This window comes from Suncus etruscus, chromosome 12, assembly GCF_024139225.1.
Source record: "Suncus etruscus isolate mSunEtr1 chromosome 12, mSunEtr1.pri.cur, whole genome shotgun sequence".
Lineage (NCBI taxonomy): Eukaryota > Metazoa > Chordata > Mammalia > Eulipotyphla > Soricidae > Suncus > Suncus etruscus.
This window is the reverse complement of record NC_064859.1, coordinates 1589657-1614102: the sequence shown is the minus strand read 5'-3', so window position 1 is coordinate 1614102 and position 24446 is coordinate 1589657. Positions and strand designations below refer to the sequence as shown.

The 24446-nt window shown below is 40.5% G+C and overlaps 1 protein-coding gene across 1 annotated transcript in view; it reads left to right on the top strand.

Moving 5' to 3' along the window:
• Positions 1 to 24446, top strand: part of BBS9 (Bardet-Biedl syndrome 9) — a 540357-nt gene that overhangs the window by 23039 nt on the left and 492872 nt on the right. The window lies entirely within an intron of this gene.

Below are 24446 nucleotides of genomic sequence, written 5' to 3'. Positions count from 1 at the left end.
TTTTTTTTTTTGGTTTTTGAGTCACACCCAGGGGTGTCAGGGGTTACTTCTTAGCTCTGTGCTCAGGAATCACATGAATCCGGTCGGTTGAGTATAAGGCAAACACCCTCCCCACTGTGCCTTCACTTCAGCCCTGATATTCATTGTATTTTAATTAACCAATGTGCATGATATGAGTGAGGGACCTAGTCTTCTTTGATTAGTGAACTGTTTTCAGTTCTCATTTCCATATTAAGTGCTTCAGAGGCAAATTGTTGAATTCTGACATCTGAAATTCTAAAAAATGTGATATTCTAAAAAAAAATGTGAATTCTGAAGAATGAGAAAAAGGTGGATTGAGTAAATAAACTTAAAAAACATTTTTTTGAGCCACACCTGGTGATGCTCAGGGATTATTCTGGATCTTTACTAGGGAATTACTTCTGGTGGGCTTTGGGGGACCCTATGGAATGCTGAAGTTTGAACCTGGGTCAGCCTAGTGCAAGGCAAATACCTTACCTGCTGAACTACCTCTCTGGCCCTAATTTAGTGTTTGTTTGTTTATTTGTTTGTTTTTTATAGCATAAAGATAGAACTTTTTATTTTCAGATCAGGTTAGCTAAAATAAAATGCTTTATTTATTTATTTATTTATTTATTTATTTATTTATTTATTTATTTATTTATTTATTTATTTTTTGCCTTTTTTATTTTTGTTTGCCATACCTGGAGTTACTCCTGGCTCTGTACTCAGAAATCACTCTCAGCAGGTTTGGGGGCCCATATTGGATACCAGGGATCCAACTTAGGTTGGCTGTGCACAAAACAAATACTGTAGTATCTTCTCTTCTGTGCTTTCAAAGCACTCAGTGACATTTTTGCTGGATTTTGTAATGGATTTCTATAGTGATGATTGTTGCTACTAATTTCGAAAGAACAGATGGCTTTGTGCTTACATATCTCCTCTTAGATTTTTTAATTATACCTTATATTTAAGAAGTACTGTTTGACATAAACTAGAGGACATTCTGACATGTTTAGCTTTCCTGCAGTGAAGGAGAATATTTCACAGTTTGAAACAAAAATATTTGAGTGGCAGAAGGAATTATACCATTTCATGGCTTCAAAACAATGTAACATCATCAAGGGAGCTACAAAAAAGTAATAGAAAGTAGTAGTGGGTAAATGAACAAAAATTGGCATGGAGGAAGCTTGGCTGGGGCAATGGGGATGGATCATTGCTCTTGGATACAAAGGTTCTCTGGGCCGTGAGAGTGTTTGTAAATCAGATTACTGGAATTATTGCTTAGCTCGGTAAATATGTAAAATATTGTTCAGTTGTAAACTTTAAAGCAGTATGTAAATCTCCATAAAGCTGTTCGAAAAAAAAAAACACCAAAAAACCAACTGTCCGCAGAATAAAATATGCTGCTAGAAAGGTGATGGGTTAGTCCATACACCCCTTAGACTGTTTTTGTAAAATGACTGACGCACTTAGAAAAAAGCATGTCATTTGTACCGAGAACCGTGTTCTTGAAATGTAACTGATGGGAATCTATATTAGGAAATAATCAAAAATAGAAAAATCCATATTTATGTCACTTATTTAATTTCCTGCCTTTTCTGTTCTTTTTTGCTTTCTTTCATACATATTGGTATATTATTTAGTTGTATATCAAATAGAAAAAAATGAAAATTAAATGAGTAATAAAGGAGAAGGGCCAAGTAAATTGGAACGTATTGATTCAGTGAGTTACTGTATTATCTGTCTATTAAGATTGCATTTTGTTTGCTGGAGAGAACATCTTTTGAGAACGAATCTTGGTCAACGTTCTCATGATTCTGTCTCATGCAAGAAACAGAGTTACTGAGCCAGAACATTGTTTTTTTTTTTTTTTTTATTAATTATTTTTTTTATTATTTTAATTATGACAACAAAGATGCAAAGAAAGAGGACAGGGTAAAGTTACAGTGGAAGCCCAATCACCCATAAACAGGATTCTCAGTAGTTCCATCGATGATATCCCAGCCTTGAACTTTCAGCCAAAGAACATTCAGAAAAACAAAACTGAACCCATGTACAATACAATTACTTTGTCCCTCAAATCCCCAGTTGTAGTACATATTGTTTCTTAGCAGCACACCATATAATCTAAAGATATTAGACTTATGTAACTCTTTAAACATTGAGGGCAAAGTACATTTATCTAGTTCCATGCACATGCTTACTAGTTTAAGTTAACCTCAAAAGTTTTAATGGGTTGTTTTTCTTAAGGATTGGAGTCAAGAGAACATAGTAAAAAACGATATTAAAGTGGCATTTGTTTGCATAGGCCCACCAAAACATAAGGGACATGGAAAGACAAATTATGGTCTAAATACATGGAGACCCTACCCCTGAAGTTTCCTGGCACAGGACTGACTCTAGGCTCCAGGCAAACTAGTTTGTCCAATTCAAGTCATAGTCTGTAGTGGCAATACACCTCCATTCCTCACATAGTCTCTGTTGTTGGTATCATTCTTCTGTATTAAAGATCCTGGAGTCTGCATATCCCATATTGCAGTCAGGATGGTGCAGAGCATCCTCTCGTTTCACCTCACACTTAAGGGGCAATAGAGAGAACCATGTCCTGTAGAGCAGGTCATCGTTGTTGTCATGTCTTCTCGCAGGTCATTGTTGTTGTCACGTCTTCTCAGTGTAAACGGAAGTGTCTTATTAGGAGGTCGATGTCACACCCTTGGTAGTGTCTTTCCTGGTAGAGGACTGCTTCCAACTGTTGCTATAAAAGACCTTGGATGTTTCGTAGATAGCTTGCCTGGTTCCAGCGTGAATGGAGAATGCCCATTCAACTGAGGCCTATGCCAGGTCATTATATCAATATTCAGGGTGTAAGGTACATTGTAATGAGATTTATTAGATAATAACTAATCTGTATGTATAGTGTTTTCCCATTTTAATGTGTCTATGCAAACAAGGATCAATGCCACGAAGCGTTATTGGTGCATCTGGAGGCAATAGGAACAAGACCAGCAATTTCCATGACATAGTTCAATCATAGGCATCAAACTGAGGGATAGTTCCACCACAATCCTTACTGAACAGCTTACAAAGAAAAGACAAGATGAAAAGTGGATAGAAACATCATGGTAGAAGAATATATAGAGAGTTACAGTAGTTAAAGAAAATAACCATAAAATATTCAAAAAATATATGTGTTCAATATGTGTTCGATTTGTGTCCTTCTAAATAGTTCTGGGATTTGTAAGATCTACTGTATGTCTTTGGTCAGAGATTGAAGCTGTGTGTTACTGAAGTTAAGAAGGGTAAATCTGGGGTACTGATGGTTGGGAGGAGCATATGTTCGCGCTGGGTGCTAGCCCCCGTGCGGTTTGCAAAATGTAGACTGGTATGAAATTGCCAGTGACAGCCTGAGTATAGCTGAGAAATTATTTGCCTCCCCCCAGATCAAACTACACCCCCTGATCCACCCTCTAGAGCCGGCCTGGGAGTGGGGAAAACCCAGGGTGCCCCATGAGCTCCTCCCAGAAACCCACCTGGAGATCCGGAGGAAAGGGGGAGAGGGGGTTCGGGTGACCCAGGTCCGGGCCCCCACCCTAGGCCAGGCCAAAAGGCCGCTGGCACATACGGAGGTCTGCCAGCTGCCCGCCCGTGCTGCTAAAAATCCAGCTCCAGGAAGGGAGAGAGACCCTCCCAAGCCCGAAGGACAGGGATTTAAGCCCAACCTAGGCCGGTCCCCAGACCCGGCCTGGGAGTGGGGAAAACCCAGGGTGCCCCATGAGCTCCTCCCAGAAACCCACCTGGAGATCCGGAGGAAAGGGGGAGAGGGGGTTCGGGTGACCCAGTTCCGGGCCCCCCACCCGAGCCAGAACATTGTAAGACAGTTTTTTTCCTCAGTCTGAAAGCAGCTGCCATTCCATCCCTACATGAAGTCTTTATCAATAAATGTTGAAAACCATAGAATTTAGGAAGAGACGAGTACAAATCACCCCAAAATGTGCTTCTACAAATCCCATATTTCATGAAGAAATCACAGTGTCTCGAGAGTATGTCTCGAGGTGTGACTGAGGTCCTTCTTTCAATTGGAAAACTTCTCTAGACTTGACCAGTTTTGAAAAGTTGACTTGAAGAAGCTTCCCTTCTCTCTTCCTGTTATGTCAAGTGCTTGCTGCTGGGAGTAGAAGTCATGTCGATAATGAATTCATTCCATGTCAATGAAGACCTGGCAATGTTTATTCTTATTATGAGTCCCTTTAGTTTGGGCCTTCTATGAGGTACTCACAAGACCTAAAACTCCTTCTTGGTGGATCCTGGCCCGCTGGGTCGATGATAGAATGGGAGGGCCCAAGGACGCGGTGCCTGCCACGAGTGCCTGGGGCTGTAGATCTCTTGGGCCACCCTGACTGTGCTTGGGGTCCTCCTGGGCTCCACCTAGTGATGCGTCAGGCTGATAAGATACTGGGACCAGGGCTTTGCCATATCTAGGGCATATGGGTGAGCCCTTATCTTTCTGGCCCCTATTATTATTTTATTTTAAAGGATCAGCGGTAGTTTAATGCTTTCTGAGAACTAGGTCATATGCATCTTATTCATCACATGATTTGTGGTAATTTAAGTACAACTGGAGTGAAGATTGTAATGCAGCTAACAGATATATTTTTTTTGTTTTGTTTTTGTTTTTTGTTTTTGGGCCACACCCATTTGACGCTCAGGGGTTCCTCCTGGCTATGCGCTCAGAAGTTGCTCCTGGCTCGGGGGGACCATATGGGACGCCGGGGGATCGAACCGCGGTCCGTCCAAGGCTAGCGCAGGCAAGGCAGGCACCTTACCTCTTGCGCCACCGCCCGGCCCCCCAGATATTTAAATGTATGTTCAAATTCAGGTTCAGAATATTTGAAATACACAGCATATTAAGAGCAACTTTCTCAGCCTGTCTCTTTAGGAGAATTTCCTCCCCACTTCATTGACATGCATTAAAATGGCTTTTTTGGAGGTGAACCTGATGAATTTTGGAGATGGATTTTACTTTAAATCAAGCCATGGAGGGCTTGATTTTTTTTCCGTAGATATAAGTATTTATTATTATTTTTAAATTTTTTTTTTTTTTTTGTTTTTTGGGTCATACCCGGCGGTGGTCAGGGGTTACTCCTGGCTCCACGCTCAGAAATCGCTCCTGGCAGGCACAGGAGACCTTATGGTATGCCGAGATTTGAACCAATGACCTTCTGCATAAAAGGCAAACACCCTACCTTCATGCTATCTCTCTGCCCCCCCCTTTTAAATTATTTTAAAACTTTATTGATTGATTGATTGGTTGGTTGTTGGGCCACACTCAGTGACACTCAGGGATCACTCCTGGTTCTGCACTCAGAAATTGCCCATGGCAGGCTGGGGGACCACCATATGGGTGCCAGGAATCTAACCGGGTCCCTCCCGGGTCAGCTGCATGCAAGGCAAATGCCCTATTGCAGTGCTGTCTCTCTCTCCGGCCCCTGATAAATATTATTTAGTTGGCTGGAGTTAAACCACTGGTTAGATGGAATCTAACGAAGTGCTAGCCGGTGGTCTTCAAATTCCAGAACCTGAGAGCTTCCCTAGGTTCTCAAAGTACTTCAGCTCTTAACTCTTTCTCAGGGATGCCCTTTCCTGTGGTATTCTTTCTGTGGCGCCCACAAATGTAGCTCTCTCTTGTTTTAGTCTATATTTACTTTTCAACATTTCTTTTTTTTTTTTTTTTTTTTTTACAATAGTACCAACGTGACTATTTCATCCTTGTGGCCCTGTTAACCCCACAAGTGCCAATAGAGTGACTACCATCTCAAGGTTTCCTCATAATTTTAGGCTTCCCCCATCTCCAGAACCCTTTTATCACACTTCCTCTCTCCTAATATCCTTAGATCACACTTCTTTTTGTTGTTGGGTCACATCCAGAAGTTGTCAGGGGTATTCCTGGCTCTGCATTCAGAAGTTACTCCTGGAGGTACTCAGGTGACCATATGGGAAGCTGGAGATTGAACCCAGGCCAGCTGAATACCAGGCAGATGCCTTCCAGCCTCTTAGATTGATCATCTGATGCCATTTCATTTTGAAAATTTATTTTTTATTTTCTTGGGTCAAGGGACTGTGATTTAAACTATTGTTGATGATGGCTTCGTGTGGACATAATTCCAGCGCTACACCATTCACTCAGAACTATGGGAGATATGATGAACAGTCTTCCAGGGAAGATATATACATGGCTAATCGGCATATGCAGAAGAGCTCATTGCTACTCATGGTTTGGGAAATACAGATAAAAACATTGAGACAGTATCTCACACCAGTAAAAACAGCATAGACCAAAGTCTGGAAACAGCTAGTGAGGAAGGAACCCTCGCCCACTGATGATTCAGACATTTATTGGTATATTACACTAGTTAATTTTACTATATTTTTCATATATATATTTTTTTATTTCTAAGAATAATTTATTTAAGCACCATGGAATGTCTTTAAACTAGTTGGGAGGCTGCCGTTTATTTTCTATGTGAATGTGTGAACAGCCAGTAGATGGCGGTGTTCTACAACCGTGTGTGTTAGCACTGCTGTTGCCTAGAGCAGGATTTAAAAAAAGTCACTAACAGAGGATTTTGATTCCCAAATAAGTTAATTTTTTATTAGATATCATGTAATTTATTAAACTTATAGGACAGTAACACGGTGTCTTTAAGAAAATAACTACTTGGGGCCGGAGAGATAGCATGGAGGTAAGGCGATTTGCCTTGCATGCAGAAGGACGGTGGTTCGAATCCTGGCATCCTATATGGTCCCCTGAGCCTGCCAGGAGCAGTTTCTGAGTGTAGAGCCAGGAGGAACCCCTGAGCGCTGCCAGGTGTGACCCAACCCCCCCCCCCCCCCCCCAAATAACTACAACTGAAATCATCTCAAAAGAAGGCAAATGTTTTTCAAGTTGTACTTCTCAAACTTCACTTTATTCAAATCCCAGTGGGGTCATGATACGAAAACTTCAGGTTCTGGATGAGAGTCTGAGTTTCTGGCCATCACAGTGTGCCCCCAGCATTCGGAGTTCTGGTGGGTCTGTCTTCTGAGTGAGTGCCATTCTGCTCCAGGCAAAGTAAGCTCTTAAACTTTTCGAAGACTTGCCCAAGGCATACAAGGAAATGGCACAGGCGGGATCCTACCTTGTCCAGGCTTTTCCCGGGCGTTTGTGGTGGTTGCTGTTCTAAACTGCTTCTTTATCTAGGCTGTCAGCAACTATTTCTATCAGAAAAGGGTTTAGCCTTTGGATTTGGCCCCTGGATTCTCAATTCTTTGGATTTTGCCAGAGTTAATACATAACTTTGCTTCTTTATTGATTATAGGAAACACTTTGAGAACTTTCATTTTGTTTTGTTTTAGTTTTGGGCCATACCTGGCACTGCTCAGGAGTTACTCCAGACTCCACATCCTGGAATTACTCCTGACTGTGCTCCAAGGACTAAATGAGTTGCCAGAGTTTGAACCCAGGTTGGCCATATGCAAGGCAAGCACTCTATCTGACCCCTATGTTGAAATCTTTAGAGTTAGATATTTTAATTTAGCTTATATTATTATTATTATTATTTGAGGTTTTTTTTGACACTTCGGGTTTATAAGAAAAGAACATCAGAGATTATATGTGGGAGTGAAATACGTTATTTTGAAATTCGCAAAAGATAATTGCCTTTTTAAAAAAAACTATCTTTATTTAAGCACCATGATTACAGGCATAGTTGTAGTTGGGTCCCAGTCATAAACAGAACCCCCCCCCCCCCCCTTCACCAGTCAGATAATTGCCTTTAAAAAAATTTTTTTTTTTGTATTTGGGCCACACCCAGTGATGCTTAAATTGCTCCTGGCTTGGGGACTATCTGGGGCGCCGAGGATTGAACCAAGGTCCTTCCTGGATCGGCTGTGTGCAACGCAAATGCCCTACTGCTGCGCTATTGCTCTGCCCCCCCCCCCCCTTTATAAGAACTTTGGTTTGAGACACACTTGATAGTACTGAGGTATTACTCCTGACTCTGTGCTCAGGAGTCATTCCTGGAGGCTTGCAGGACCATAAGGGATACCAGATGTGGGATTCAGGAGTTGTTTGCAAGCAAGGATGATGAGGATTGAACGTGGGTTGGTCTCATGAAAAGCAGTCACTCTAACCACTGAACTATTGCCCCAGTTACCCATTGGTCCTTATTTTCAAGTGGGTATGGAGTTATGTGTTAAAAAAGAAAAAAATGTTAGTAGTTTTTCCAGTTAAATGTCTGTTGTTTTTTAGATGGGATATATGACTAGTATTTCATAAAAATTTACTTTATTTTTGCTTTTATATTATCAACACATAAATGCTTGGAAAATTTAGTAATTGGTATAAGCATGGACAATCAAGTTATAATTTGGAAACACACTAAATTAGTTTTGAAAAGCTAGGTTTGAGTTATTTTTAAAATGTTAGTTGCATTGGTTGAATTCATTTGTCTTGGTAATTTGAACTCTAAAGGAGCAAACAATACTTTTGCCAGGTTTTCCTCCTCTTTTATTGTATTGTGTCACTACAATGTCCAATGTTTGCCGACATGGTACTTTACCTAGTTCAGATAAGCTTGCTGTTTAAAAAGTAATATTTGGAAAAGGAAAGACATTAATGTTGACTGACAGAAAGCTTGTGTTGGAGTGAAGAAAGAATTTGTTGTTTTAGGGTCAACGACTTCATCTACATAGCATGGTAAACTGTAATATTTTATGTCACGTGTCTTGCTGTTTCTACCTCTTGCTACCATTAAGATATCTGAGCTTGAATTTCCTTTAATCATCTGACTTTAAAATCTTATTCCAGACACCACACAATCTGTTAGTTGTGTTGTAAGACTGTGACTGGTTGATAAACCTGATAATGTCTCTGTCTCTATGTCAGATATATAGGCTGTATATTGAAAATTTTTTCCAGTTTGACAGATAGAGTGGTAAGAAATTACTGATTTGTTAGAGATATATGGGAAATTTCAGGAATGAAATATATCTAGTATCAGTCCCCATTTGCATAATTTCTTTCTCCATCTACCCTGAATCTATTGTTTGTTCATCTTTTTTTTTTTTTTTTTTTTTTTTTTTTTGGTTTTTGGGCCACACCCGGTGACGCTCAGGGGTTACTCCTGGCTATGCGCTCAGAAGTTGCTCCTGGCTTGGGGGACCATATGGGACGCCGGGGGATCGAACCGCGGTCCATCCTAGGCTAGCGCAGGTAAGGCAGGCACCTTACCTTTAGCGCCACCGCCCGGCCCCGTTTGTTCATCTTTTGTCCATTTCGCCATCCATCTTCTGTCCATCTCTGCATATATTTATAGTCTTTTAAATGTCCAGGCACTGTTCTAGTTTTTAGGCTAGAAAGATAAAATATTAAATTAACAGCTGATGTTCTCTCAAGTACTTCACAACTTAAGGGCCAATGAAGAATGACTTAACAATAATATAAAGAACTGAATTAGATTAGAGGTAAGTGTGTGCAAAGTTATGCTGTGTCCTTAAGAACAGAGAATCTCCCTCATGTTCTGTAAGCTTGTGAGTGAGTGAGTGAGTGAGTGAGTGTGTGTGTGTGTGGTATACACATATATGATTTCCTGTATATCACATTCTGGCACCATACTCTCCATCAGGGTGACCATTTCCCTCCACTATTATCATAGTGTCCTGCTCTCCATCCTGTCACTCCAGTTTTATGGTCTGTAGTGTAAAGCTTTCATTGCTTATACTATGCTGTTCGTTAAGGTTCTTTCTGAGGTGATTTGTTCCACTCGAGAAGATTAATTTTTAGACTTTGGAACAATTAAAATTACTTTGCTTTAAAAAAACCTTACTTTTTTTTGAAAGTTTACTAAATTGACTTTCTTTGGTTTCAAGCCCTCTGTAAAGCGAAGCTATCTCCTCTAGCTACTAGCTTATTTGTTTTGGAGAAAGAAATGTCTGGAATATTGAGTCTGTTGAAAATGTGAAACACAGGATAAGGAAAATAAGAGGGATTTAACACCAGAGACAAAAGGGTGCAAATGGAGTGCCTGTTTTGTGGAAGGGAGGAAAAAGAACTGGGAGAGCTGGGAAAGAAGTCAAGAAAGCCCAAAATTGGTGATCATAGGTCAAGACAGTTTTAGGTCATTTGTGATTACAGATGTTTTGCTTTTATTTTTGAGTAATACCTGCTATGTACAGGTTTTACTTCTGGTTCTATGCTCAGGGTCTCCATTGGTGATGCTGGTTGATGCCATATATGTTGCCAGAGATCAAACTGGGAACTGCTTGTACCAGTCAGGTGCCTTCCTCTGTATTGTCCTTCCAGACCCTGGGAAAGAGAGGTTATAAAAGATGATGGGCACTGTTTTTGTTGACCTACAACGAAGAATTTATATTACAGAAGCAGAGGACAGCTGTTGAGTGAAAAGATTTGGCCATGAAGGGTAAAAAGAAGAGAAATACCTCAGTTGGATGGCAGCATGTTTTTATGGAGGGAGAATAGTTTATGCATACATAGAATAAAATCTTAATCAGATGAGTACGATGCCCTTTATAATATTTCACTTGAGGGCCTGGAGCTGATCTATGATTTCTTCAACTATAGTTTCTTCATCTACTTGCCTTCTTGTTCTTGAAGAGACACCAGTGATACTTAAATTGTTTCTCTTGACCTCAATCCCATAGTTCTGTGGTGCACTGTTTATTTCTTTTCAGACTATTTCCCACCTTATGTTTATTTTCTGGCAGTTCTCTTCATGTTATATTTGAGATCCTTGCTTTTTCCTCATGGATTGTTAATTTGCTTGAAATTTCCACTGAGTTTTTCTTTTTTTTAATAGGTCTCCTTGCCATGTCTTTATTTCCGCTGATAGTTTTCTTATTTCAGCTTTCGTCCTTATGCCTTGCCGGCCATCTGTGACATATATCTTTGATCTCATGAAACATCCTCACTTTTCACAGTTTGTCCTCATAAACTCACTGCCTGATGAGTTGTTGCTTCTTAAGTCTATCGTATTATTGTTTTTACTCTTCCACATGACTTCACCTTGAGTTAGCTGTGCTCCATATGTGCTGAGGGTGAGACTTACAGTAAGCACCCCTGGGACTTACTGATGAATTAGGCTGAGATTTTCTATTTTTCTTCCTTGTACATCTTCACTCAGTGACAGGAAGAATAACTGTGAACAGTGTGAAATTTGATGTGAAGTTTTTGAGACTGTGCTCTTAAGGAACTGTGCATCTGGGTCTATTGACATGGTCAAAGTTGGACAGGAGACTCATTTAGCTGGTAGGTGTTGTGTATGTAAACATTTTTTTTGTTTGTTTGTTTGTTTTTGGGCCACACCTGGTAACGCTCAGGGGTTACTCCTGGCTATGTGCTCAGAAGTTGCTCCTGGCTTGGGGGACCATATGGGACACCGGAGGATCGAACCGAGGTCCATCCAAGGCTAGCGCAGGCAAGGCAGGCACCTTACCTTTAGCGACACCGCCCGGCCCGTATGTAAACATTTTTATGGGATTATTATGTTACTGACCCTACCCTGATCAGTGATTGTGCCCTGCCCTCAGGTGTGACCTGGCATTCTGCTCCCACCCTAGGGTGGTACCTGATTCTGTTCCCACCATTGGGTAGTACCTGATCCCACCATTGGGTGGTCCCTGATTCTGGGGCATAAAAGCAAGGGTCTGTGGAAGGTGAGAGGCTTTTTTTCCTGGGGCCTATTCTTGGCCTTTTGGCTTCGGCCTCTTCACGGAATAAAGAGCTGTTTTCTTCGGAAGCCTGACTGCCTGTTGGCTTTCTTCCCACCTCATTCACTTCAGAACCGCCGGCTGAACAGGTTAACAGACGCGTGGTCCGAGCTGGAGGAGAAAGGCCTCATCCTCCATCCCTCCTTCAGTCAACCTCATCAGGGGCTGATTTGCAACAGTAGGGTGTAACAGTGAGTGGAAGTTAAGCAATTGTGGACTGTTAAAATGTTAGGGGCTGATTTTTTCCCAGGTTTATTTTATTTTAATTTTTTAAATTGAGACCAATGTGAATTACAAGTCTTTCCCAGTTATATTTCAGGTACATAGTGACAGTGAATTAGTCAATTACGATCACCAGTGTTGACCTCCCTCCTCTACTGTTCCCAGCATGCATCCCATACGTCCATTCTTAGCCCCCTGGACTGCTAATGTAGCAGGCCCCTCTTGTGTAGAGCTTGTTGGAGTTTGGGTCTCTTGATTCTGTTGTTGTTGACTTTGGGTTGTCTATTTAGGTTTGATCATTTTTTATTTCCACTCAATGCTCATTAAGATCGCTTTGCTCCTGTTACCATCCACTGTTTTTTCTCAATTTGTAAGAAGCCATAGAAATATGAGGCAGAGTAAGATGATACGTGTTCTATGGTTTTGTTAAAAAAAAATAAAAAAAAGCAGGCAGGAGCCCCTACCTCTAAGCTAAAATATAAAATTAAAAGGCACAGTAAGTATTGGGGAAATAAGAAAGGAAATTCCCTTGGCCTAAGAGATACCAGGTTTCTCCACCCTTGAAGCATACTGTCATGAGACCAACTGCAAGCTTCAGACATGTTCATTGTTGAACCCCAAAGTCTTTCTTTATGGTGCCAGGAAATATTCTGCTCAGTCATGGTGGTCAAAGTCAGTCTTTTGTAATTAGAGATCTTGATTTTTGTGCAGATCCTAGGATGGAGTGTCTTCTAATTTCATCTGTCCATTAGGTGATGAGGTAACGCAACCTGTAGGGCATGATTTTTATGTCATCTTTTCCTCTCAGTAATCCCTACACTAAAAAAGTATATATTATAAAAGTATAAAAGTAGTGCTTACTTTTATAAAAATTATAGCTTAAACATTGGGTAGAAGAAAATAATTTATCACCTTAAAGAAATGCTTGCCTCTACCCTCCTTTGTTATAAAGGGGAAGGTTTCTACCTTGCTCTGGAATTCTTCTTCAGAGACCCCACCCATAATCTGGGAACTTTCCTGCCTCTTCCCTCCATCCTTAAAGCTTTTCTGAGTTTGGCCATTTGAAAACAATAACGGGCCCTGAGAGATAGCACAGTGGTGTTTGCCTTGCAAGCAGCCGATCCAGGACCAAAGGTGGTTGGTTCGAATCCCGGTGTCCCATATGTCCCCCGTGCCTGCCAGGAGCTATTTCTGAGCAGACAGCCAGGAGTAACCCCTGAGCAATGCCAGGTGTGGCCCCAAAACAAAACAAAACAAAACAAAAAACAAAAAAAAAAAAGAAAATAATAACAACAGCAACAACAACTTAAAGCTCCCAAATGGGAAAGCGACACTGGTGATGGGATTGATTCTGAATATTGTATATCTTAAACCCAGCTATGAATAACTTTGGTTTTATTTTTTTTCTATTATTTTTTTATTTTTTTTATTTTGAATTATGAGAACAAAAGATGCAAAGAAAGAGGACAAGGTAAAGTTACAGTGAAAGGACAATCACCCATAACATAATTCTCAGAAGAAGTCCCCTTGCTGATATCTTAACTTTGAACTTTCAGCCAAAGAACGTTAAGATAAATAAAACAGAATCCATGTACAATTACTTTGTCCCTCAAGTCCCCAGATTGTAACACATTATAATATTTCTTAATAGCACACAAGGCAATCTAAGGCCATAAAACTTACATAACTCCTTAAACATTAGAGGCATAGTATTTTTTACATTTCCATGTACATGCATATTAGCTTAAGTTAACCTCAAATTTTAAGTGTTTTTTTTTTTTTTTAAGGATTAGAGTCAAAGGAGCACAATAAAAACGGTGTTAGAGTGGCAATTGTTGTTTGCATAGGCCCACCAAAATATGAGAGGCATGGAAAGGAATAACCTTGGCCTAAATACAAAGAGATCCTACCCCTGAAGTTTCCTGGCATAAGACCAACTCTAGGCTTCAGGCAAGTTATCGTCCAATCCAAGACATTGTCCGTAGTGCCAACACACTTTTCACACAGTCTCTGTTGTTGATACCATGTTTCTGTATTAAAGATCCTGGAATCTGCATATCCTACATTGAAGTCAGGATGTGGAACATCTTCTCGTTTCACCTCACCATTAAAGGGCAATGCAGGAAGCCCTGTCCTGTAAGCAGGTCGTTGTTGTTAAGTCTTCTCAGTGTTAAGGGAAGTCTCTTTTGAGCAGGTCGATGTCTGGGCAGTGGTAGGGTCTTCTGTGGTAGAGGATTGCTTCCAGGTGATGTTATAGACAAACCTCACCATTAAGGGGCAATACAGCAAGCCCTGTCTAGTAAGCAGGTTACTGTTCTTGTTAAGTCTTCTCAGTGTTAAGGGAAGTCTTTTTTGAGTAGATCGATGTCAGAGCAGCTGTAGGGTCTTCCCTGGTAGAGGAATGCCTCCAGATGATGTTATATACAACCTTGGATGTTTTGTAGATGTCTTCTCTAGATCAGGGGTGAATGGAGAATGCCCATTCTTCTGAGGCCTGTGCCAGGTCTTTATGTCAATGTTCAGGGTGTAAGGTCCCATTGCACTACAAGATTTGTATGTTCCCATCTCTATTAGATAAGAACTTATTGGTATGTATAGTATTTTCCCATTTTAGTGTGCCTAAGCAAACAAGAAATAAAGCCATGTGACGCTATCAGAGTATATGGGGGCGTAAGAACATTTCCAACAATACCCATGACTTGGTTCAAACATAAGCATTAAACTGAGGGGTCGGAGTGGTGGCACGGAGCGGTAAGGTATCTGCCTTGCTGGTGCCAGCCTAGAATGGATCATGGTTTGATCCCCCAGTGTCCTATATGGTCCCCCAAGCCAGGAGGAACCCCTGAGCGTCACTGGGTATGGCACCCCCCCAAAATTCTCATGGAGTCAGTAGTTCATTTTTATTTTACAGTTGCTTTAAGTATATCACATATTTTTATACATACAGATATACATGAATTCATACAAGTTGTAAAAATATTAGAGCATGAACACAAGATCATCTGGGATCAAATCTAGGCATTGACACCTAAAAGTCATCTGCTCTACAAACTGAACCACATCCCTAGCCTCCTCCTCTTCTTTTCTCATCTTTTTTTTTCTTCTTTCTTTTACCCTCTTCTTTTTTATTTCTCTTTTTCTCCTCCTCTTCCTTCCTCCTCTTCCTCCTTCCTCCTCCTCTTTCTCGTCCTCCTACTTCTCCTCCTCTTCCTCCTCCTTCTCCTCCTCCTTCTTTTCTTCTTCTTTTCTTCTTTCTTCCTCCTCCTCCTCCTTCTTTCTTCCTTATTCCTTCTTTAAATAGCTTAAGATTTGGAGACATGCATAGAGAAGATAAGGGTCGATCCAAATCATACCCAGTCATGGAAATATTTAAATTCATATTTATTTGATTCCCAGACTATCTTCTAATATAATAGTTCTTGCTTGGTAGATTTATGTGAACTAAGAGTAAAGGAGAGGAAGCATTTATGTAAGCTTGATGAGGACAGAGTCCATATCTATGATTCATCACAACTCCCAAGCCTTGGCACATAGTGTTAAAATACATACCATGTTCTTATTCTCCTGAGAAGTAGAAATTCACAGGAGCTCAGAATTCTCCCAGACCAAGTTTTATAGGGGCAAAGGCTTGTAAAATGAAGGGGAAAGTGGGTCACACCTAAGCCTGAGGGAAGCAGCAATTTTCAAAGGAGTCTGCTAGAGGATTTTAAGTAGGATTTGAATGCATTTGTCATTCCTGCCACTCCCATGGTCCTTACATGGTTCTCTTTCTGGTCTGTGCCTGCCTCATTGGGATATCTAAGGGGTGGATGCTTCATATCTATTACCTGCACAGGACCTACAATGTCAGAAGTGGTCATTGCTGCCACTCCAGAATGGTCATATAAGGGGTGAGTTGCTTAACACTGTTCCAGTGCTAGGGCTAGGAATCCCTTTGCATTGCCGAGGAAAAAAACTGTGGTATAAAAGCCTTGATTAAGTTGCTCTGAAGAATGTGAAATCTCAATGGTTGTATGTTGCTTATTTATAGATTTGATTTTTATTATAAAAATTAAAAAAATTTTGGTTACTGTGCTTTTATAATTTTTCAATTTTGTTAATGGCAGAGTTTCATGCATACAACATTCCAACTCCATACCTCCCATCAGAGTGTTCTCCTCGACCGTTTTACCAGAAATCCACACCCACCCCCATTCCTCATGCCTGCCCCAATACCTTTTTCAATTTTCTTCCCAGATTTTGAGCATTGGGAATAGTGCTGAAGTGAACATAGGAGTGTAAATATCACTTATTAACAGGAAAATTTGGACCTGTGGGATTTGGGGCCCAATGCCAGAAGTGTGATTGGTGGGTCACATTAAGAGGTTTTCTTTTTCTTTTTGGATTCTGGGCTGTGTCTGGTGGTGGCGTTCAGGAATCACTACCAGCAGTTTTCAGGGAACCCTGTGGAGGACTCCAGTCAGACCAGCACCTGCTTGCTTATTCTCTTTCCAGGTCCCCACTTAGTTTTCTGAGAATTTTCTGTATTGTTTTCAAAAACACTTGCATATTCTCATCAACAGTTGACAAAGGTCCTCTCCCCCACATTCATGCCAACAGGGGTTGTTTTCGTTCTTCTTTAAAATTTTTTTAATTGATTCATCATAAGCTACAATTACAAAGCATTCATGATTGAGTTTCAGTCCTACAGTGTCCAGTATCTTTATTAATGTACATTTCCTGCCTCCAGTGTCCCCAGTTTCCATCTTACCCTCCTGCTCTCCTGCTTCTCTGGCAATTTGATTCTCTCTCTCTCTCTTTCTCTCTCTCTCTCTCTCTCTCTCTCTGTTTGACACTATGGTTTGCACTACTGTTAATGAAACAGTGCCAGGCACATCCCTTTCATAGTAGACCCTTCTCTACTCAAAATGCACTCTCTGCTCTTTGTGGCAAGCTTCCTACCATGTACTGGTTTTCCTAATCCTAATCTCTATTGTTTCTGGATATCATCCCCACATTGTCTATTTTTCTTATATCCCACCGATGAATGGAAGAGAATAATGTGCGAAAGGTTATTATTCTCTCTGGGACACAAACTCTTATTCCTGGGACTTTGAAGTGAAGGTGTTTTGTAATACCTGATCTCATTTGATTTGAGTATTCTTTATGGATCTACAGTGAGAATTTGGATAACCGAGGGAAAAATAAGATTTTTTTTTTAATCCTTTGCTCTTCACTGCATTATTCAGCAGGCCCTTCGCAGTAAATGCCTGTCGTGTGACAATGTGATGTCTGTTGTTGTGAAATGCATGAACTAAATCAGATTTAGGGGCTTAAAGCACAGGAGGTTCCATGCTTTTTTAGAGGAAATGAAGTCAGAATATGGAGATGTGCTCTATTTCACTGAGGTACTGTTGCAAGTCAGCCCCTGAAGCGGTTGACTGGTGGAGGGATGGAGGATGAGGTCTTTCCTCTCCAGCTCAGAGCACGCGTCTGCCACCCTGTTCAGCCTGCGGTTCTAAGGTGAAGTGGCAGGTAAACAGCTCGCAGACAGTCAGGCTTGTGAAAATATCAGCTTTATTCGGAGGATGAGACTGAAGCCCAAAGCCTTAGCATCAGTTCTAGCCAAAAAGCCCCTCGCCTTCCACAGACCCTTGCTTTTATTCCCCAGAATCAGGTACCACCCAATGGTGGGATCAGATGCCACTCAATGGTGGGAACAGAATCAGGTACCACCCTAGGGTGGGAGCAGAATGCCAGGTCACACCCTAGGGTAGGGCACAATCACTGATCAGGGTAGGGTCAATAACATAATAATCCCATTAAAATGTTCACTGCATTATCCATCAGCAGGCCCTTTGCAGTAAATGCCTGCTGTGTGACAATGTGATGTCTGTTGTTGTGAAATATATCAACCAAATCAGATCCAGGGTTTTAAAGCACAGGAGGTTCCATGCCTTTTTAGAGGAAATGGAGTCAGAATATGGAGATGTGCTCTATTTCACCGAGGTACGTTGGCTCAGCAGGGAAATGTCCTGAAAAGATTTTTTGAGTTGAGAGAAGTGAAAGCCTTCATGGAGACAGATGGGAATGCTGTTTCTGAGTTGAGTGATCACAAATGGCTCATGGACTTAGCTTTTCTTGTTGACATCACACATAAACTGAATGTACTGTACAAGATGTTACAAGGCCCGGGGCAGCTTATCAGTGCTGCTGCCTATGACAACGTGAGAGCATTCTCCACAAAACTCCTTTATGGAAATCCCAGCTCTCTCAAACAAACCTTTGCCATTTCCCAGCATGCAAGGAACTTGTGGATGCAGGCATACCATTCAGTGGTGAGAAATATGTTGATGCTATTTTTTTTTTTTTTTTTTGTGGTTTTTGGGTCACACCCGGCAGTGCTCAGGGGTTATTCCTGGCTCCAGGCTCAGAAATTGCTCCTGGCAGGCACGGGGGACCATATGGGGCGCCGGGATTCGAACCGATGACCTCCTGCATGAAAGGCAAATGCCTTTCCTCCATGCTATCTCTCCGGCCCCGTTGATGCTATTTTTAAGCTAGAGAAGGAATTTGATCACAGATTTGCAGACTTCAAAAAGCACAGAGCCACTTTCCAAATTTTTGTGGATCCCTTTTCCTTTGATGTGAAAGATGCCCCTCCTGTGCTTCATATGGAGCTCATTGACCTGCAATGCAACTCTGATCTCAAAGCCAAGTTCAGGGAGATTAGTGGAAAAGCAGACATGCATGGGCAATTTTTGAGAGAATTGCCCCCCAGCTTCCCTGAGCTTTCCCTAATGTTCAAGCGCACCATGTGCCTTTTTGGAGCACATATTTGTGTGAAAAGTTATTCTCCACATTGAACTTAAATAAGTCAAATTACAGGTCTAGACTTAATGATGCTCATCTTCAAGCCATACTGAGGGTCTCAACTGCTTCCTCTCTAAAGCCAAATGTGGTTCAGATTTGTGAGAAGCGCTGTCAAGTCTCTGGCAGCAAGGAATAGGCAAAAGATGCCATGTTCATAAGAACTGTTCATGATCTTCACTCAATGTTCTATTCATGTTCAGAAGAAATAATTAAAAGTGTTAATAATGACGTTTGAGGACTTTTTTTTTTTTTTTTTTTTTTTTTTTGTGAAATCCCTTATGCGGCCCTGCCTCCCCGACTTTGCCTCCTGTGGCCCCCAGGTAAATTGAGTTTGAGACCCCTGTCTTAATGGTTTTAATAGATAAAAATCTCTGATCCCAAATCATAAAACAGTGTTATTTTCAATAGCATCTTCCTTTTTGTTATGCTACGTAAATGTTTTAGTTCCTAGAGCAGGATATAAAGACCATTGCCTAGAGTCTATATAGTCATTTTTACATGATCATATAGTTACTTTTTCTGAAAGATGAATTCTGATTCCCTCTATTTATATACTGTAGAAATTCAGTAGTTAAGTGTTTTCAGATGGACTATAACTAATTTGTAGAAAGACTAAAAATAAAATCTGGTTTCTAGGTATTTAGAAAAGAATAGTGTTCATCCTGTTGAAGACCAAGACTGTCACAGGATCTTTGATGTCATTCTGCCTTTTACAGAGTGATTAGGATTAGCCAATTTTTTTTTTTTTTTTTTTTTTTTTTTGGTTTTTGGGTCACACCTGGCGGTGCTCAGGGGTTACTCCTGGCTGTCTGCTCAGAAATAGCTCCTGGCAGGCACAGGGGACCATGTGGGACACCGGGATTCGAACCAACCACCTTTGGTCCTGGATCGGCTGCTTGCAAGGCAAACACCGCTGTGCTATCTCTCCGGGCCCCAGGATTAGCCAATTTTTGATCTGGTAGATGATTCATAATAGTCCCTTTCATACTGGTGGAATAGCTGAGTCACTAATTACTTTATTCAATTAAGAAGGAAAATAATTACCAAAAATTGCTTTATTCAAACAACTCTATGATAAAAAGTATTCTACCAGGCCTGGAAATTTATGTATAAAATACACCACATTGGGAAATAAACAGTTTTCCTCTCCCCAAAATGTTCTCTTAAATTTGATTGACTTAGCAACTCTTTCCATGCTTCATCCTTGTTTTGTTTTGTTTTTCAAATTCCAGTGGTACCCAGAGCTTATTCCTGGCTTTGTGCTCAGGTATTACTCTTTTTTTGTTTGTTTGTTTTTTTGGGCCACACCCAGGAATGCTCAGGCATTACTTCTGGCTATGAGCTCAGAAATCTTGCTACTGGCTTGGGGAACCATATGGGAGACTGGGATTCGAACCATCATTCGTCCTGGATCCGCTGCTTGCAAGGCAAATGCCCTATTCACTATGCTATGGCTCCAACCTTCAGGTATTACTCTCGGCAGATCTTAGGGAACTATATTGGATGCCAGGAAAGGAATCTGGGTTTCCTGCATGCCTGGCAAGGGCTCTACCCATTGTACAATCTCTCTGAACCCTGGCAGGAGTAAGGAAATTCTTTTCTGTAGATTTAAATAGTAAAATACAAGAAAGATGTATATAAAATTTTTTTTGGTTGTCATTACCCCTTAGAGGTATTTTTTGTTTGTTTACTCTCTTGGGTCATGCTTGGTAGTGCTCAGGGCTTACTCTGGCTCTGTGTCCAAGGAGTCACTCCTAGTTTTTATGTAGATTCTATGGGCAGAATCCAGGTCAGCCTGTATTCTCTAAGGCAAACATCTTCTCCATTGTACTCTTTCTGCTCTTGTCCCTCATGCCAGGTATTTTTATTTATTTACTTATTTACTTATTTATTTATTTATTTATTTATTTATTTATTTATTTATTTGTGTTTTTGGGTACACCTGGTGGTGTTCAGGGGTTACTCCGGCTCTGCATTCAGAAATTGCTCCTGCCAGGCTTGGAGGACCATATGGAACACAGGGATTCGAACTGGAGTCCATCCTGTGTTGGCTTTGTGCAGGGCAATACCCGACAGCTGTGCTGTCTCTGGCCCCTATTTATCTTTTTAAAATGACTGTATTTAAACACTTTTTTTACAAGCTTGTTCGTAATATAGTCAGGGTATTTTTTGCACAGTTCTAAAAATGCTCATAATTGAGTTTGCGTCCTACAATGTACAACAACACCCTGCACGAGTGTCCATTCCCACTACCGGTGTTCCCAGTTTCCATCCTGTACTCTTTCCTGATTGACACTGAGGCAGATAATTTTCTTCTCTGTCACTGTCTCTCTTTCCTTTTAGACATTGGTTTACATTATTATTAGTGAAGGGATATTGTGCTTATCATTTTCTTCTCTTTCAGCAACAAGGTCTTGTCCAGAGTGATCATTCATTGTCAGAGTGGTCCTTTCTCTGCATTAACTGTACTCCCCTGCTGTTTGTGGGAAGAAATGTTTCCCTAGCCACAAGAGGGACAGTCCCCGCCGCCTCATCTCTGTTATCTCTAGATATTATTACCATACTGTTTTTTAACAGCCCGCAAATGAGTGTGATTATTCTATATCTCTCTCCCTCTGACTCACTCTGCTCAGCATCATACTCTGCATATCCTTTCATGTATAAGCAAATTTTGTGACTTCCTTTTACCTAATAGCTGTGTAGTAGTCCATTGTGGAGATGTACCACAGTTTCTTTAGCCACTCCTCTGTTCTTGACCACTTGGTTTGTTTCCAGATTCTGGGTATGGCGAGTAATGCTACAATAAACATAGGCTTGCAGAGAGGGCTTTTCTGCATGGTGTTTTTGGGCTCCTAAGAGTGGTATTGCTGGATCATAGGGAAGCACAATTTCTAGTTTATTGAGGAATATCAATATTGCTTTCCAAAAAGGCTACAACAGTCTACATTCGCACCAGCAGTGCATGAACCTTTCTTCCCACATCTGTGCCATCATTGGTTGTTCTTGTCTTTCTGATGTATTGCAGTCTCTGTGGTCTGAGATGGTATCCATTTTTGTTTTGATTTGCATTTTTCGTAATGATGTGGAGCACTGCCAGGTATTTAAAATATATTAGTTGTACTCTAGTCAGAGAAGGCACATGGAGTCGTTGCCAAAGACCATTTGGTATTCATTACATTCAAGGCCATAAAGCACTGGCAGACAGGCTGTGGGCCCCTGAGAAACGCACGTGTCCGTCCCTTCACACACCAGACTGGACTATATTTATAGAGTAGATCTTACACAGCCTGGGGGCCAGCTCTTTTCATCCCCGAAGAGGAGAAGATACGCATTTAACATACATACCTTGTGTTGTTGTTGTTTTCGGGTCACACTTGGCTCACTCTTGATTCTGTACTCAGAAATCACTCCTGGTGGTGCTCAAGGGGCGATATGTGATGCTGGGGATCGAACCCATGTTGGTTGTATGCAAGGCAACACCCTACTTGATGTGATTCTATCCAACCTCTAAAATAGTCGTTTTATATTGGTTTTCGGGCCACACCAATGCTTGGGTTACTCCAGGCTAGCTTGGGGGGACCATATGGGATGCAGGGGATTAACCTGGTTAGCTGGGTGCAAGACAAATGCCCTACCCACTGTGCTACGCTCTGGCCCCCTTAAAGGAGATTTTTCAAATGAAGATAAGGGTGATTTTCAACTCTTGACTTACAGCAACAAAGTTGCCACTAGCATCTTTATGAATTATTTATGTATCAAGTCCAGAAAGGAAAGTGTCATATAAATGTAGCATGATTTTATCAATGATATTGCTAGTTTTTCTGAGTCCTTTCAGTTAACACTTTGAGATATTAAGACTATTCAGAGTGTAGTTATCATATTAGTGGCATGAACTGGAATATTAGAAATGCTAGAGTGTGGCAGAGTAAGCCACCCATCTTCTGTTAATACTTGAATAATATTTGCATAAATTAAAAATATGGAGTGTTTAAAAGTCAGCTCTCCTTACATTGGGATTTGTGAATAAGAACCCTTTATAAGTGGCATTTCTAGATATTTTTCTAAAATAAGAAAACGTTTTTTAAATATGGAAACAATAAGTGAGAAGTATTCCTGAATCTAATTTGGAAATTTGTAGTCATGAATTTAGGGAACAGTGCACATAAAAAGTGAGTGGAAAATTAAGATTTCATATGGTTTTTTTTTTTTTTTTTTTTTTTAGCTACTTGATTAAGTCCTATACAGATCATTGTCCTAAAGGTGAGATTTGCACGCAATTTTGTAAGGTAGAATTATATATTACAAGTGCTACCTTTCAATACAATATAAACTGATTTTCATAATCTACCATCTTTGAATTACCAAAGGAAATGTATAAAATGAATAAGTAAGTGCTTAGAGGTAACGAAAGGTTGAGATGATGAAAAACTACAAGGAAAGGAAAAGACTTTTAAATACTGTTAGAAAGAAAGTAACTTTCCCCAAACCAAACTATTCATTTTGCTTTCATTATGTATCTAGCCTGGAGGGTAAAGTATGTTAAGTTTTACAACAAAGACAGTGTTATAAGGAGGACTTTTTTTTTTCAATAATAAAGTATACCATGTGTGTAAACCATACAATTTTGTTACAGGAAACTTTATAATAAGGGAGGACTGTGCTTAGCTTTTCCACAATTTTGGAAGAATGAGTTTTATTAGGTGTTAGACAAAGAAATTATCAACTGACTTTTATGCTGGAAGGTTGAGGGATTTGTTATGACATTTCTAGAGTTTTGCAGTGGTTTTAATGTGGGCTCTTGATATATTAGGAACAGTCCTGCACTATTAATATGTCTACTACTGCTTGTTCTCTCAAAGAATTTGATCTTTAACTCTTACCTTTCAATGGAGGATTATTCAAAATTGTGTTTTTCTGTGGCTTTTGAAGCAGTGTTAGGCTTGAATTGATCAGCATATACTATAATTTGGTAGTCCAGTCAATGATTCTTTTCTTTCTGAAAGATGGTGGCAAAATTCTTTGGCAACTTGGGAAATTGGCTCCATCATTCATCTCTCATTCTTTCTTGACTGCTCCTGCCCCACTTCCTGAAAACAATATTGTTTTGATGGCAGTGTGTAGAATAGTCTGCCTTTATTATATTGAAATAAATATAAGCTCGACAAATGGTATGTTAGGGGGCTTTGTGCCTAATAGGCTATTCAGTTAATGGGGACACTAAATTTAGGGACTTGAATGTGTTTGAACTGTATTTCTTGTAAATTTCTTTCCTTTTGAGATTAACTGGTAACAGCAATGTTTTTTCTGCATTTTAAAGCTAAAATATGGTAGAGTTTGTGGATCTCTTTAGCACTTATTATATAATAGTCAAAGATACTGAAGTGAGCTGAAAGGAATGTGGAAGTGAGTTTTGAAATTTCTGGCTTTCTTGACTCTTTTTATTTTTTATTTATTTATTTTTTTGGTTTTTGGGTCTCACCTGGCAGTGCTCAGGGGTTACTCCTGGCTCCATGCTCAGAAATTGCTCCTGGCAGGCACGGGGGACCATATGGGACTCCGGGATTCGAACCGATGACCTTCTGCATGAAAGGCAAATGCCTTACCTC